The 15836-nt window shown below is 44.9% G+C and overlaps 1 long non-coding RNA gene across 1 annotated transcript; it reads right to left on the minus strand.

Moving 5' to 3' along the window:
• Positions 1–4157: 4157 nt before the first annotated feature.
• LOC123251913 lies at positions 4158–6580 on the minus strand. Its single transcript, XR_006506520.1, has 3 exons — positions 6501–6580; positions 5837–5943; positions 4158–4807 (listed from the first exon to the last, which is right to left on the minus strand). It is a non-coding gene; the product is annotated as an uncharacterized LOC123251913 (long non-coding RNA).
• Between the last annotated feature and the right edge of the window lie 9256 nt (positions 6581–15836).

Raw genomic sequence — 15836 nt, forward strand, 5'->3', positions numbered from 1 at the left:
TCTCTTCTCATTTCCCCTCTTCTGGTGCCTGTGGAAATCTGAGTGGCTGCAGAAGAGGCCGAATTCCGGCCTGCCCCGACTCTTTTGTGTCATGTTCCCTCCAGTTCGGAATTCTCCCTTCGCCCCTTCCACCCACTGAGATCACTCCCGTTATTCAGCAGCTCTTCTCTGTCAATATTGCCCTGTCCAAGCCTTTGTCACAGACATTTCTTGAACTCCACCGCTACCCTTCATGCTGGTACTTCAGTGGCACCTGCCACCCTCAGTTCATTGGCTGCCCGATTCCATCACCACCAACCCTACTTGTACAAAAATATTTATAACTCTTTTTTGTAGTGGTCAGGAACTGGAAATGAAGGGGATGCCCATCCATTGGGAATGGCTGAAGAAGTTGTGGCCCTTGTTGGTAATATCCAGTCCTTTCAGAAAAAGCCGGGAAGATCTGCCGGAATGGGTGCAGAGTGAAGTCAGCAGAACTGGGAGAACACTGTCCGCAGCAACAGCAATATTGGACGATGATTGAAAACTTGGCTGCTCTCTGCAATGCAGTGATCTGGGACAATGCTGAAGGACTTGGGACAGGGAATGCTCCCCACCTCCAGAGAAAGAACTGCTGGATTCCTCCTTCATGTTGGTGTATTTAGGGTTCTTTTTGGGGGGTTTGGTTTTGTATGAGTGTGCTCTTCCAACAAAATCCAGTGTGGGAGTGTTTTGCATAATAATAAAAATTAAATTTAAGAAAAAAGATTTTAGTCATCCATGTTATGGAAAAAAAGGCAAAATGTTGATAAGGAGCAATAATGTTATGCAGAGAGTCAAGGGCAGGCCTCAAGGCAAATCTTGCAATCTGAGTAATGAGGTGGGATAAAGGTGATTTAAGGTGATAAGAGGAGGAACAAAGGAATAGCTGAGTATAGGGATAAATGAGGTTGTTTATAGGAAAGTAAGGGAATGGATGGAGTAGTCAGGAGGGGCTGCTCAAACAGGCTAGTCACCAGCGGCTAGAGACAGGATACTGGGGAAGAGAGGCTGAACCCTTCAGGCTGGGAAGATATCTTTGAGACACAAAAGGAGTTGAACCAGTCTGAAATATTTTAAATCTGGCTGGTGGGTTTCTCTTAATTTCCAAAATCCCTTGAGGGAGGAGTCAAAGGGCTCCTCACTGCCAGTGAAACTGATGGCTGCAGGAATTCTCAGGTAGATATTTCCTGACAAGATGGATGCCTGGGGTTCCCTCAAGAAATAAAAAGTGAATAATTCCTTCCCTCTTCAGCCCTTGCCTTAATCTTCAATACAATGATTCACCAGAGGCTTTTATGTAGGTAACAAAGGGGATTTATTAATGTCAGGGATGATCAGAGGGAAAGAGGGGTTTAGGGTTTGAAACAGCTGCTAGGGAGAAAATTGATGGTGGGGGAAGGGTCACAGGAGAGGTTTAGGCTGAGGGAGGCCTGCTCTCCCAGTCAGGAAGATTTGACTGCCTTAAAGTAAACTATTTACTAGATCAATAAAATAAGGGATACCTTGATTTAAGGATGTCCTACTTGCCTACAGAAAACTAAACCCATGATGTCTAACCACCAAAATCCCTTTCCTCCCAGGGCCCAAAGGGAAATTCAGGGAAACTAGTAGGGATGTAATATAGAGAGGTCAAGGAGAGTTCCAGAAAAATCAGCTAGGTTCAAATTGCCCAAAGACAAAGGCCAAAGATCCCCTAAGTTGGAACTTCAGCACTCTTCAAGCCTCAGGCTCCAACTGCCTTTTTGTGAACATTCTAAACACCTAACTGCTAGGGCTGCTCACAGTTGAATTTTGCAAAAGAAAAGCTTCTGTTGCATCCTTGCATTACATCCATCACCCATACCTGGGCTACCCTCTGTGATCTTGCTTAGCTCCATCTGTCGGAGACCTTGACTGTGGTATGGCAGCTGGATGTGCTTCAGCTTCTGGGAACCACAGGGGAGAACTGGGTCCAGGGTGGACCCCAAAGGGACACAGAGAGGCCCAAGAAGAGCTCAGCAAGCCCTCCCATACGCTCAAACCTGGCAGTGATGCAGCAGGATGTCTACCCCAAGCAGGTGATTTTATCAGGATGGGACACTCCTGGAATGTAAATGTTACCAGTGAAAAGGGCGCCTGCTTTGTAACTTTTAGAGTGCCACCAGGCATGCCAACAAGGTCAAGAAAACATCTGAGGAGGGTATCAAAGGCAGGATGTGTCAGGTGTAACATGGGTGGCCAGCTCTCTATTCTTGGTGCTGGCGGGGGGGGGGGGGGGGGGTCAAAGTCCACTAAGTAAGGTAGCATCTATAAGGTGGCTGGCACACAGTAGGTGCTTATTCCCTTTCGCCTTCCCAAGTACAAAAGGGGACCAGTAAATAATCTGTAGAGGAGCCATACTAATTTGGTCCTAGAACATAATGTTTTCATTTTGTGAAATATTTCTAAATTACATTTATCGTGGTTGGCTTCTCTGAGACGTTTGACACCTTTACCATAAGGTGGAGCCTCTCTACTTCTCACCCTATGGTTCCAGTCATTGACCCAAATGTATTTGGCCATATCTTGTTTGTTTTTCTATTAAAAACAGAAATTGGGAACCAGTGGTGCTCCTCATTTGGAAAGTGGCTAAATATTATGCATACAAATGTGATGGAATTTCATTATTGTGCCCTAAAAAAATGACCAATATGAAGAATTTAGAGACTCACAAAATACAGAGCTGAATGAGCAACCCATTCATACCTCATAAGAAACCCCATCACGACCCCCAACAAGGCTCCCCTTGCCTTGTCCCGAAGCTCTCCAAGGAAGCAGCTCGTTAGGCCTCAGCACAGCGCATCCCCATTAATATCCAGCCCTCACGTAATATCCTCCCCTCCCCATTACGTGTCCACTTGCTTCCGCCAGTCTTTGAGATGATGGGGAACACCCTCACGGTTCTGCTCGCCTTCCTGCCCACCCTCCAGCTAGCCTTCAGCCAAAGTAGCTGGCCCTGAATGCCCTGGGAGGGGTCACCCCAGGCAGGCACCAGAGAGACGTGCTGCTTCCTAACAGATTCTGGTGACCAGTGACCCAAGGCAGGGAAGAGAGCAGAGCAGAGCCTGAAGAGCCAGACCCAAGAACATTTCCCCCTCCCATGGCACGAGTATAAAAGGCTGCGTGTCCTGTCAGGAATGCTCTCTGGCTGGCTGGGACTTGCTTATGGGAAGACTCTAAAGGAGGTCTATGAGGAAACTATCGAAAACAAACCCCTCCCAAATGAATGTTCTTGTAGTTGGGCCTTTTAAAACGATTGCAGGGCAAAGTCCTGGTGCTTTGGGGGCAGCTGTGTGGCACAGTGGGCACAGTCCCAGGCCTGATTCAGCGCTTTCCCCACAGTCTTACCAAGATCCAATTCTAATCTTTTTGGAGGGGGATTTTTGCCATTCTTATGATTGTCTTGATTGCTCAGGTTGTATAATTGGAGCACCTTTTCACGTGGGAGCAGGTCTCATCCCCCACCCAGTGCATGAAGGTCCCCTAAGTCCCATGTTTATCCAGTCCTTCCTGCCAGCATCCTCTTTGGGATCCCTCTACCTAAAGGGGACCCCCTTTCCCTGGACAGCTGTAACAGCTGAATGCTGTGTGTGCCCAGTGATGCATTGAAGATTTTATAGTCAGAGAGTTAAGCTAACCAAAAGACTAGGATCTCTGGAGCTCCAGAAGGGTAGGAAACCTCCCCAGAAGTGGGGTTTGAGCTGCACGTAGGGCAGTTCAGAGGCGCCTGGGAAAGAGGCTAGTTTTCAGGAATGAGTATGTCAAGAGCAGCAAGGCCACTGGTGAGGCGAGGAGTAACACGGAGCATTGCTCCCATTAGACATACAAAATTCACAACTTTATGAGTCCTTCAAGCAAGAAGCAACTCTCTATCTCTCTAAACTCTGCTCTTCTGGTTGAGATCCATAAATGACTGAGATGCTAATAATTTGAGGCAGTTATGGAAAGAGAAAAGCGAAAAGAATGCCTGTTGTTTTTCTAGATCCATGTTAATTATGGCCCAGAAAGTGCTTTTGTTTACAAAAGAAAATAAAGTACGCGTAAAATCATTGAAAAGATGAATTGCTTTATAGACAGAGTAAAGAAAGTATCAGTTGCAAATTGCAAATGCCTGCAACAAAACAAGCTTTTTGTTCAATTTTTTGACATGTTAAATGAATGAACCCAGGCTTAAGGGCTCTTAACACTGCATTTATTTCTTTTCCATTTTTCCCCCCAACAAAACCCTTTTGTAGGAACGTTTCATTAGAAACTTGGTGCTACAAAAATAAAGATATAAACAAGTATACAATTTTACATTAGTAGTAACATATTTACAAATTCTTTACATGTTTAAAAATCCTAAAACCACATTTTCCATGATTCCCGATCTGTCTGAAAAAACCAATAAAAGCAAGGAACATCTCACCCATCTACGTGTAGACTATAGACATGTTCACTTCACAACAAACACATAAATACAGACACAAATGGTGGGGGCATCGGGCATTGCCTAAGAGCTTGGGACGTTGCCTTCTGACTTTGCAGCTTGGCTAAAATACACACGTTGCAGTCCTGTTAAAATCCTCTTCTGGAGTGGCTGGCTTGGGATGAATAAAAACACTTCCCTTCAAGTCAACAAAAAGTCATTCATTTGCCACAGAGCATCCAAACGAACGCTTTTAATCAGGGGGGTCCTGGAGTAGGGTTAGCGAACATCAGCAGGACAGAAGACAGACACTGTAATTTCTCCTTGATGTATTCTGGTAATGTTTCTTTTTCCCCGTATCTAGGTAAGGCAAGAAGGTGAAGACAAGGCGGTGTCATTATCTTCCTCTGCTTATGGCAGTGACAGCTTTCTCCCTAATGCTCGGACCAGAGAAAGCATTAATGATGACACCCAGAAAAGGGTCATTTTACACAGCAGGCCAGAGCAGGAAGAAGCACAGCCATGCTGTGTGGCTTTCCACGGACCATTGGATACATTTAGATGTTTCAAGGTTCCGCTATCCTCAGCCTGGGATTCCTTTCACAGACACATAGAGTGGGAATTGCTGAGACTGATCTGGTGGGGATCCCCAGAGGCGGGGAGGCTGGGCAAACCCCAAGGCCATGTTCAAAGCCTTTCTGGTTTGAAAGGGGCTGTTGGAACCTGCGGCCGCCTCCACATCATGAGAAGGCACTGTGGTAGGACTTTTGTGCCACTTAGAAAATAAGGAAAAAACCTACAAGTGGCGCCTTACAAAGCAGAAAGAAACCTGCTTAAAGTTTTGCTTCCCATCACAATCACATTTTCTTCTAGTTAAAACTTGAAAAAAGGAACCGCTTGTTTTCTGCCATTTCAAACATACTAGTAGGTCAAAGCCCAACAGAAAGATGCCAAATTGCAGGCAGGTCTTGAACTCACAAAGTCGTGTGAACATCTTTCTTTTGGAAAAGAGCACGTTTATGTCTCTCTTCCTGCTCGACTAAAGAATTACAAGAGTGGAAAAGCCATCAGGGCAACTCCTGAATCAGTCACTGGACCCCAGTTTTCTCTTTGGCCTTTCAAAGCTCCCATTTCAAACCTGTCCTACCAATTCCTGGCACCGGGCCGTCTGACTGAGGCTACAGCAAGAGAACAACGGTGAAAACCCCAATCAGAAGCCCTGTCATCGCACGGAGGCTTGAGGAAAGATTCTGTTATGCTGCTACAGGGGACCTCAATGAATGGATGACATGCTGTCAAAATTAGAAGCCAATTTTATCAAAGGCAATAAGCACGGAAAAGAAGCTAACAGGGAAGAACCTAGACACGAGCGTGACTTCAATAACTCACCGAGTAGTCTGGCCACTTGGGGAGGTGTAACTGATAGAGGGCATTCCGGCCTGAACCACCAGCTGGGATCCGTCATTGAAGTGAACCCACACGGCCCCATTGGGTAGCTGGGAAGAATAAGGAGACGCTCAAAATTATTCTGTAGACAAGAACTTGAGGAGTATATCTATATCTCAGATAAAGAGGGTTTAGCAGTCAACTGAGTATGAATATAGGGAGGAAAAACCCATCCCCAAGTGGGAGATAAAGAGACACCCCCAAAGGTATTTGGGTTGAGCATCCCCAGCTATGGAAGATCACGTGACTTCTGACACCTCAACATTAGGGTACTTTAAATGTCCAAATTCTAGAAGACTTGAAAAAGGGAAGGGAAAAGACCTCTTTTTCACACCCTCCTTTTACACTTTCAACATTCACTGTGCTTAGGGGAAACAGGATTTTGTGGCTATAGTGGACCCTGAATGCATGCATGAACCAAAATCAGATGAAAAATTGAAATTTTGAAATGTACCATTTCTCAAGAAGAAAATGTCAGAAGGACTTCATCTTGGGGAGAAGCATTTTTCAGTTAAGTATGTAATTATATCGTGGAGCCAAAAAGAAACTGATAAAACTAAAAAGGAAATACTTTAAAAGTGACTTTCCTAACTGACTGGCTGCTCACCTGGGTAACACAACCAACATTTTCCACAAAAACAGGCTTTAGAAGCTGGGCTGATTTGGGAAGATAATCCTCTGGGCTGGTAGAAGATCCTCCTGTTTCAGGCACAGCTGCTGTGAACCCAGATCCGTCATATGAACCAATCTAGAATCAGGTAGGAGACCTTTTTAAAACTATTATCGCACGCGAAAGACTCTGCTGCACAGATCTGAGCCAGGATGATAGAGAACTGGTGAGTCTTCATTAACCTAATGATTAACCTAATGCCACTTCAGCACAGTGTTTAGAGAAGGTCACAACCAACATGGCGCTATGAATGAGCCAGACCAGCCAAGGCCCTCAGGACGAGACACTCAAATGTCACACTTTTACTTCACTATAATGATGTTCTTCAAATTGATGCCACATTTGGACGTGTCCAATATATTGCTAATAACTACGTTGTTCCAGAAGACTGAAGTTTTTGGTAAGGCTAAATATCAGTATTTTCAGTGTTTCGGGAGATCTAAATTTACCAAGCAGAATTGTACTTGATCTTTTTGAGTCCTTACCTTCTTACCTTCTGTCTTAGAATCAATCCCAAATATGAATTCCAAGGCAGAAGAGCCAGAAGGACTAGGCAAAGTGGGGTTAAGTGACTTGCCCACGGTTACCCAGCTAGGAAGTATCTGAGGCCACATTTGAATCCAGGACTTCCCATCTCTGAGCCTGGCTCTCTATCTATCCACCAAGCCACTAGCTGCCCCCACCTGAGCTACAGTGTGGGAGCCTGAGCGCTCATTTGAGGTTCTGGGTAATTGCTTTAAGTCCATTAAAAGAGAGAAAGGTTCTTCCATCAATTGAAAAGCCATGGCTTAAGGTTTAAATGGTTGTAGATTTTTGTGAAAGAGCTTCTCATAGAGGCTTAAGAACTTAAGTTCTGCTTTTCTTCTGTCAAGTGGCATCTAGAAGCCCTCAAACTTGTACCCTCTAAAGATTCAATGACCTCCAGTTTACTTAGCTTGAAGGAGAGAATCCCAGGTTTGACCTGTCACAGGAGAGCTCCTCCCGGAGGGACAGTCCATCTTCTCTAGTCTCAGACAGACAGTAGACCTTAAAGGAGTTTAGGTGGGGAGGGCTAATCCCATCGGGTGTTAAGTCTCTCTTTTGTCTCAATGGTTTCTCCCTTTAGGCCAGCTTCCTTTACTAGAGTGGTCCAGCCCTCGGTGGTTTGGTCTTTCCCTTTTGTGTCCATTGTAAAGCATCAGCCCCTCACTGTCATTCCTGTCTGGGACTCCTCATTTTCCTTTGTTACCATTGGAAAGTCAATCAATTATCCCTCTCATCCTCAGTCCCATGTTCCCCTAGAAAAGTATTTAAGCTTCCCAACTTTAATGGCTCCTTGGAGTCATCATGCAGAGTAGTGTCACTCCCAGTGCTAATGTCCCCAAAGTCCAGGGTGTGAACCCTGTAAAAGGTTTGGTGCCAGACTCTGAGGAAAGGGCCAAATATTGGACTTATCCCTTTCCTCATTAAACAGGGGGTTTCCTGACTACTTTGGTACTTCTGGGTCATTTCCAAGTTAACACTTCTCAGTGTTCTGTGGGGTTTTGCTTATATTGTATGTCTAATATATTTCTTCTAAATATTGGTGATAGAATGTCTACAAAGTTGTGTTAACAGTTAATTCCTCCCAAAAGCTGAAGAGGCGAGGTAGGAGCTGGTGATCTGGATAAGGGAATATCTAGCAGGAGGCAAAAGGAGGTCCAGAAATTCAGAGCTTTAAATTCTAATCTTTTCTTCCCAGTTATGGTATGGTTCAGGTGTGAAATAAGTATACCAAGTGCAGTTCCTTTTTTCTTTCTTTCTTTCTTTTTTTTTTTAAACCCTTAACTTCTATGTATTGGCTCCTAGGCAGAAGAGTGGTAAGGGTAGGCAATGGGGGTCAAGTGACTTGCCCAGGGTCACACAGCTGGGAAGTGTCTGAGGCTAGATTTGAACCTAGGACCTCCCGTCTCTAGGCCTGGCTCTCCATCCACTGAGCTACCTTGCTGCCCCTGTAGTTCCTTTTTAATGTTGGTAATGAGATGCATTTTATTCTAGGTCTTAACTTTGTTATTTGAGTGCTATCATTTCACATTTTTGTCAAGCTGTTGTTTCCAGAGAACAAAGTCTTTCTTTTTTTTTTTTTTTTTTGGAGAATTTTATTGAATGGAAAAGCTATTCAACACTGTCTCCAACTACTGTAAAATGTTAGAATCCCTTCTGGGAGACTTGATCACATCAGGATTCTCTTATAAGTAAGGGATTTTTTGGTGAATTTTTGGGTATTTGTCTTGGGTCAATAACTTGAGGCAGTGCCCCCACATTTTTCTGTAACCCCTTGGGAGCATGTCTTGGGTCCGACTTGAGAGTGCCCCTCCCCAACCTTTTCTCTCTCTCTCTCTCTCTCTCTCTCTCTCTCTCTCTCTCTCTCTCAACAAAGCACTATATTTTAAATGATTCATTTTCCTGGTCAAATATTTTTTAATGTGGTAAAAGAGGGTGAACTTTGAAATTTCCAAGGTCCCCTCAATTTCCACTCCATACAATCCCACCTGCATTTTCTTGGCAGAGATATTGGAGTGGCTTGCCATTTCCTTCTCCTACTCACTTTACAGATGAACTGAGGCAAACAAGGTGAAGTGACTTGCCCAGGGTCACACAGCTAGTATCTGAGGCCCAATTTGAACTCCGAAAGAGGAGCCTTCTTAACTCTGAGGATAGCATTCTATCCGCCGTGTCCTCTAGCGGTCACTAATACTCATAATGAGGGGATATTAAGGGTGGAAAGAAGGATCACAGAAAGTATCCCCCCACTGTCTGGGTTGGATGTAGGGGAATGCTGGTAAAGTTGTAATAATCAGCTCTCCAGAGAAGCATGGCACACTTTTAAGGTTAAGTTGTATTGTTAACATTTCCTCGATCCCTTACTTAAGCAGTCCCAATCAATGAATGATCCATAACTCTAGGCTCATAGTGTTTGCCAACTTCTAAGGTAGAAATGAGAGCCTGTATGGGCTGTCTATGGATGAAATAAGGGGAAACTCTTTAAGCACTGGCACTGGATCCTCCCTCAATGGTGCTCTTTATGCAAAGACTCCATGATTCCTTACTGGGCAAGCTCTAGACCGGCTTTGTTCAGTCACAGTTTGGACAGTCAGTAGTTTAGGGCAGAGAAAATGGCGGCCGTAGAATTGGGAAAATTCATCTTTCTGCGTTCAAATCTGGCCTTGGACACTTCCTAAGGCAAGTCACTTCATCTTACTTACATCAGTTTCCTCAACTGTCGAATGAGGTGGAGAAGGAAATGACAAACCATTCCTATATCTTTGCCAAGAAGACTCCAAATGGGGTCATGAAGAATCAGACATGACTGAAAGGATTCAACAACAGGTTTAACCTGGATGGCCCCCGTCGGATCTTCTGTCATGTGCAATCTAGAAACCCTCAAACCTGTAGCCTCCTGGGATCTGATAGCCCCCCAGTCTGGTTAGCTTGAAGGTGAAGACCTCAAGTTTGACCTTATCATGTGACTTTCTTCTGAGGGAAACTCCAACTTCACAAGTTTTATTTAACAATAGATCTTAGTAGTAGTTTAGGTGGAGCTAGCAAATCCCATCAGGTGTTAAGTACCCTTTTGGTCTCAGTTTCTCCCTTTGTGTCAAAGTCCTTTACCAAGTTAACCCAGCCCTTGGCTGGATCTTTTCCTTTTCCTGTCCATTGTAAAGCATCAGCCTCCCATGATAATCCAGTCTAGAACTCCTCTTTTTCTTGGTTGCCATCACAAAGCCAATCAACTCTACTCTTCTTGCCTCAGTTCCCTTAAATGTATATAAGTCCCCCAAATACTATGGCGTTTTGGAACTATCCATCTCACTTGGTTGGCGTTCCCAGGGGTCCGTGGCCAGGGTCGCCAGAGTCTCGGGGCTCTATGTGGGTTTAGTGGCGCACAACCCTGTGTGGAGCCCTGAGAGAAAATGACCGAACCTGTCTCACAATTAAAGATGTGATTTTTCTGACTATGCAATAGTTCTGTGGTTTTTTTTTTTTTTTTTTTAGGAAGGAGAGGACCTTGGAGTTCGTGTAATTCACCTCTTATTACACAGTGAGGAAGGCATGCTCACTGGGTATGTAGAAAGCACTAAACTGGGAGGGTAGCTAACCCCTTACATGAGAGACAGGATCCAAAAAGATCTTGTGTCCATTTAAGATTTAAAGTCCTTCCTACCTTTCCAGTCTCTGGTATAAGCTTCATTCCCGACTGCACACTGTGCAATCCACTGACACTGGCTTCCTTGCTATTCCTTGTACTGGACACTCCATCTCCTGACTCTTCACTAGCTGCTCCCCAAGTGTGGAATGCTCTCCAGCCTCATATCAGTTTATCAGAATGTCCCTCTTGTGCTACAGCCCTGGTCTGGGGCATCTCAAATGTTAGGAGGCTTGCTGATGGCCACATATACACAAGGAAGGAATTTTGAAACAAAGGATTGACTCAGTTCTGCCCAAGATGGGGTTTGTCTTCCTCCTACTCCTTTGTTTTCATAGGAGATCAGAAAATCTTGAGGGATGATGTAAAAACATGGGGTCTTGACCCATGAGAGCCTTCACTGGTTTAAAGGACAGCTCCTTTAAAATGATTTTGAAAAGTACAGGCTTGACAAATAAGAATTTATGGAATTGGGGGCAGCTGGGTGGTTCAGTGGATTGAGAGCCAGGCCTAGAGACAAGAGGTCCCAGGTTCAAATCTAGCCTCAGACACTTCCTAGCTGTGTGACCCTGGGCAAGTCACTTAACCCCCATTGCCTAGCCCTTTACCACTCTTCTGCCTTGGAACCAACACACAGTATTGATTCTAAGACAGAAGGTAAGGGTTTTAAAGAAAAAGAATTTATGGAATTGAAAGAATTTGGAGCCGGTACTATAGTGGTTAGACTCAGTCAAGAAGACTTGGGTTCAAATCCTGTTTATAGAAATACTTACTAGCTGTGTTATTCTAGGCAAGTCATTCAATGTCTTGGTGGCCTGATTGGGACAGAGATGTTGCTCCTGGGGACTGAGAGGAAGGAGATTCTATTTTTTTTTTCAGATTTAAATATTTTATTTTTTTAGAAAAATTTTCCATGGTTACATGATTCCTGTTTTTACTTTCCCCTTCACATCCCCCTTTCCCCATATCCAATACACATTTCCACTGGTTTTAACCTGTGTGATCAATCAAGACTTATTTCCATATTATTGATAGTTGCATTGGTGTGGTCATTTAGTGTCTATATTCCCAATCATGTCCATATCAACCCATGTGTTCAAGCAGTTGTTTGACTTCTGTGTTTCCACTCCTGCAGTTCTTTCTCTGAATGTCAGTAGTGTTCTTTTCCATAAATCCCTCAGAATTGTCCTAGGTCATTGCATTGCTGCCAATAGAGAAGTCCATTACATTCGATTGTGCCACAGTGTATCCGTCTCTGTGTACAATGTCCTCCTGGTTCTGCTCCTTTCACTCTGTATCAGTTCCTGGAGGTCTTTCCAGTTCACATGGAATTCCTCCAGTTTATTATTCCTTTGAGCACAATAGTATTCCATCACCAGCATATACCACAGTTTGTTCAGCCATTCCCCAATTGAAGGGCATACCCTCGTTTTCCAGTTTTTTGCCACCACAAAAAGCACGGCTATAAATATTTTTGTATAAGTCTATTTATCTATGATCTCTTTGGGGTACAAACCCAGCGATACTATAGCTGGTTTGAAGGGCGGGCAGTCTTTTAGAGCTCTTTGGGCATAGTTCCAAATTGCCATCCAGAATGGTTGGATCAGTTCACAACTAGGAAGGAGGTTCTGAGACAGATTAAATCCCTTTGAGTGGCTGCCCCTGGGCAGCATTCTTTTTTTAGGACAAGTCTTCTTTGTGCTTTCAGGGACCCTCTCTGTCTGACAAAGCCCAGTTTTCTCTTTTTTCATGTTTTTCGATGTGAAATAAAATACAGAGTATTACAGAGGAAATTAATGTTCTGGAAAAAAAGTAGTCAAAATAGTTGAAAAATTTTTTAAAAGCCCCCAGGTTAAGAATTCTGATCTAGAGAAAAAAAAAAAGCCACGTGTCTTGCACTCTGGGCACTTGCCCTTTCAGGAAGAAAAAGTAGCCACTGACTCCAGCCAAAGCCAGAAAAGTTGGGCAACCCAGCAGGCAGCGGAGTGCCACCCAGAAGAAAGCACATGAGAAGGCCAGCAAGCAGAGCATGATGACAATAACAGAGGAAGTCAGTGGCCCTGCATCAGGGACACAAGCTCAGATTTAGAGGGAAGGTTGGGGGGCAATTTCTATGACTACCATTTCAGTGAATTCCTTTGCTTTAAACTAATCATGTCCTCTAGGTAACTAGCAGACGAAGGCAGCAGCAAGGGCTCGTGGGCTAAGGCTCGCCAAACTGACTGTCCCCGGTAAGGAGGGGAGAGGGCCAGGACTCGAAGGATAGAGTTCTGGCCTTGGAGTCAGGAAAACTTGAGTTCAACTCCAGCCTCATACATTTACTAGCTGTGTGACCCTGGGCAAGTCACTTAACCTCTGCCTGCCTCAGTTTGCTCATCTAGAAAAGGTAGGTAATGATACCTCTAGGGTTATTGAGACAACCAAGTGAATCTACAGGGGTAAATATTTTGTACGTTCTAAAGCACTTTATCTATGCTGGCTACTATTATATCTAACATTTATACAGCACCGTTTGCTCTCACAACCCTGGGAGGGAAGGTGCCCTTATTATCTTCATTTTGTTGTTATTCTCATTCGGTTGTTTCAGTAGAATCAGATTCTTAGTGACCCCATCTGGGGTCTTCTTGGCAAGGATACTGGAGAGCTTCGCCGCTTCCTTCTCCAGCTTATTTTACAGATGAACTGAGTCAGAGGTAGAGGATCTGGCCAGGGTCACACAGCTGGTGTCTGTGGCCACATTTGAACTCCGGCCTTCCTGACTATTCATTGTACCACCCCATTTTATAGATAAGGAAACTCAGGCTTAAAAAGCTTAAGTGAGTTGCCTGGGATTGCAGAATTAGTAAGTGTCTGGGGCAGGATTTGAACTCAATTCTTCCTGACTCCAAATTAAATAGGAATGCTTTGCCATTGAAGATCACAAACTCCATTGCACATTTCTGGTAAGTTCATAGACAAGATGGGGAAGATGAGAGACTCCTGAACTAAAATTTGTCTTGCATTCCCACCTGCTTCAGATCCTGACCAGCTGTGTGGTCCTGGACAAGTGACCTCAGCTCTCTGAACATCAGTTTCCCCATCTCTAAAACAAGGGAGCTGGCCTCAATGACCTCCAAAGTCTGTTCCCACTCTGGAGCTATGCAGCCAGGGTCCCTGTCCTCCCTCTCTGAGAGACTACACACTTTCTGGCTGCTCCCATTCTCCCCTTGAACCCATTCAAGTGATTGGTGTGCCTGAGCTGCACAAGCCGAGTGCCACGTGCCGGGGCAGCAGCCTGCCAGCCTGTTGATGGGAGCAGGTCACGGCTCAGCACGAGCAGGGCCTTGGAGCCAAACGCCAGAGCCCAGAACGTGTCAGTCATTTCTGAAACCACAGTCTCTTCGGTTTCCGGGAGCAGGTGCTCAGAACGGAAACCCTTGAAGCTCTGGGCGTCTCATGGAACCACAAAGCTGGTCACAATGCAAAGGCTCCAGATCATGGGGTCTGTCTCCCTCTTCCTCTCCCCTCCTGTCTCTCTCCTCTCTCCCTATCTCTTTTCTCCTGCCCCTCTCTGGAGGTCTCTGTCTCCCTCCCTCTTGATTTCTCCTCTTTCTCCTTTCCTCCGTCCCTCCCTCCCTCTATCTCTTTCTCTGTATCTTTATGTCTCTCTCCATCTGTCTCTGTCTCCAACTCATCTCTGACACTCTGTCCTAGCCCTGCCATATCACTTTCCCCATATCCTCAAATACAAAAGATAATCATTATTGAGGAAACTCCTTGGGGAGGCCAGTGTTGATCAGTAACACTACATGGAGGATGGACTGTCATGAGCGGACAGCTATAGGCTGGCAGGCTGGCCTGCGCTATGAAAGTCTGATTTCCTGGATCCTTTCAAAAGCCAGCATTGGGAAATGATTCTTTTTCAATATGGCGGCTACTTTTGTGGCTAGAAAGTTGCCATGTACCTTCTAGTTGTTTTTCCTGACTGAGCCTTTGGGCAAAAGTTTGCCAGCCAACTAGAATTCTGTTCCATGCCACAAGCATCTATTGGTTGCCCAATAATGTGAGGATCTGTTCTAGGTGCTGAGTATACAAAAAGGTGAAAAGAAGTCCCTTCTCTAAGGGTTTACTTTGTAAGCTGTTACATAAATGATGGAGGAAGGAGGAGGGCAACATTGTAAAGGCTTTCCATAAGAAAACCTTAAAGAAAGCTGATGAGGCAGTGGGGACAGCCTGGGTAAAGGCACAGAGGTGGGAGATTGAGTGCAAGTTCAAGATCAGCCAGTAGAAGAGATTGATTGGAATGTAGAATGGTAGATAGTCAAGGGGAAGAGTGTAACTAAAGCAAATCTGGAAAGTAAGCTGAAGGCAAACATGAATCCTTGCGCCATTTTTTTTCTCGGGATGTTGAGGAGTTCCAAGGAAGGATAGAGTCCATAGATTGCTTCCAGGTTTTCAATATCTCTCTGCTGGGAGGCAGGTGCTATTATCACCCCCACTTTACAGATGGGGAAACTGAAACTGAGAAAGATTAAATGATTTGCTAGGACCATGCAGCTAGGATTTGAACCTGGGTTTTCCTGTCTCTTAAGCCCAGCACTCTAGCTGCTCTACTGCCTAAGATCCGAGTGGGAAGCTGAGAAATGGAAAACTGAGGGGACCTCAAATTCTGGTCCTGGCAACCCTACTGCCAAGGGTTCCAGGAGGGAAATGCTTCTGCCTGGGAGTTACAGATGTCGCTTTTGGTTCCCCTCATCACGGGCTAAGGGCAGTGCCATATAGTAATAGCCCTGCTAGGTCTGTAAAGCGCTTTACAAACATTTTCTCATTTGATCCTCACAACAGCCTTTTGGGGAGGCAGTTGCAAAGTGACTTGGGGGGGGGGTTATTTAACTAGTAAGTGTCTGAGGCCAGATTTGAACTTGGGTCTTCCTGCCTCCTGCCCAGGGTTTAGCGGTTAGCATTGCTAACTGCTAAAGAGCCCTACATTGACCAGGGTTAATATCCCAGAGACGTTGGGCAAGTCCCTTCCCATTCTAAGCCTCAGCTTTCTCCTCCACAGACTGAGGACCTGCACTGAGATGAGCTCCAGTGGGGAATCCTGCTCTTTCTCCCCAGGGAATCTTTTC

The sequence above is a fragment of the Gracilinanus agilis genome, chromosome 6 (genome assembly GCF_016433145.1).
Source record: "Gracilinanus agilis isolate LMUSP501 chromosome 6, AgileGrace, whole genome shotgun sequence".
NCBI classification, from domain to species: Eukaryota; Metazoa; Chordata; class Mammalia; order Didelphimorphia; family Didelphidae; genus Gracilinanus; species Gracilinanus agilis.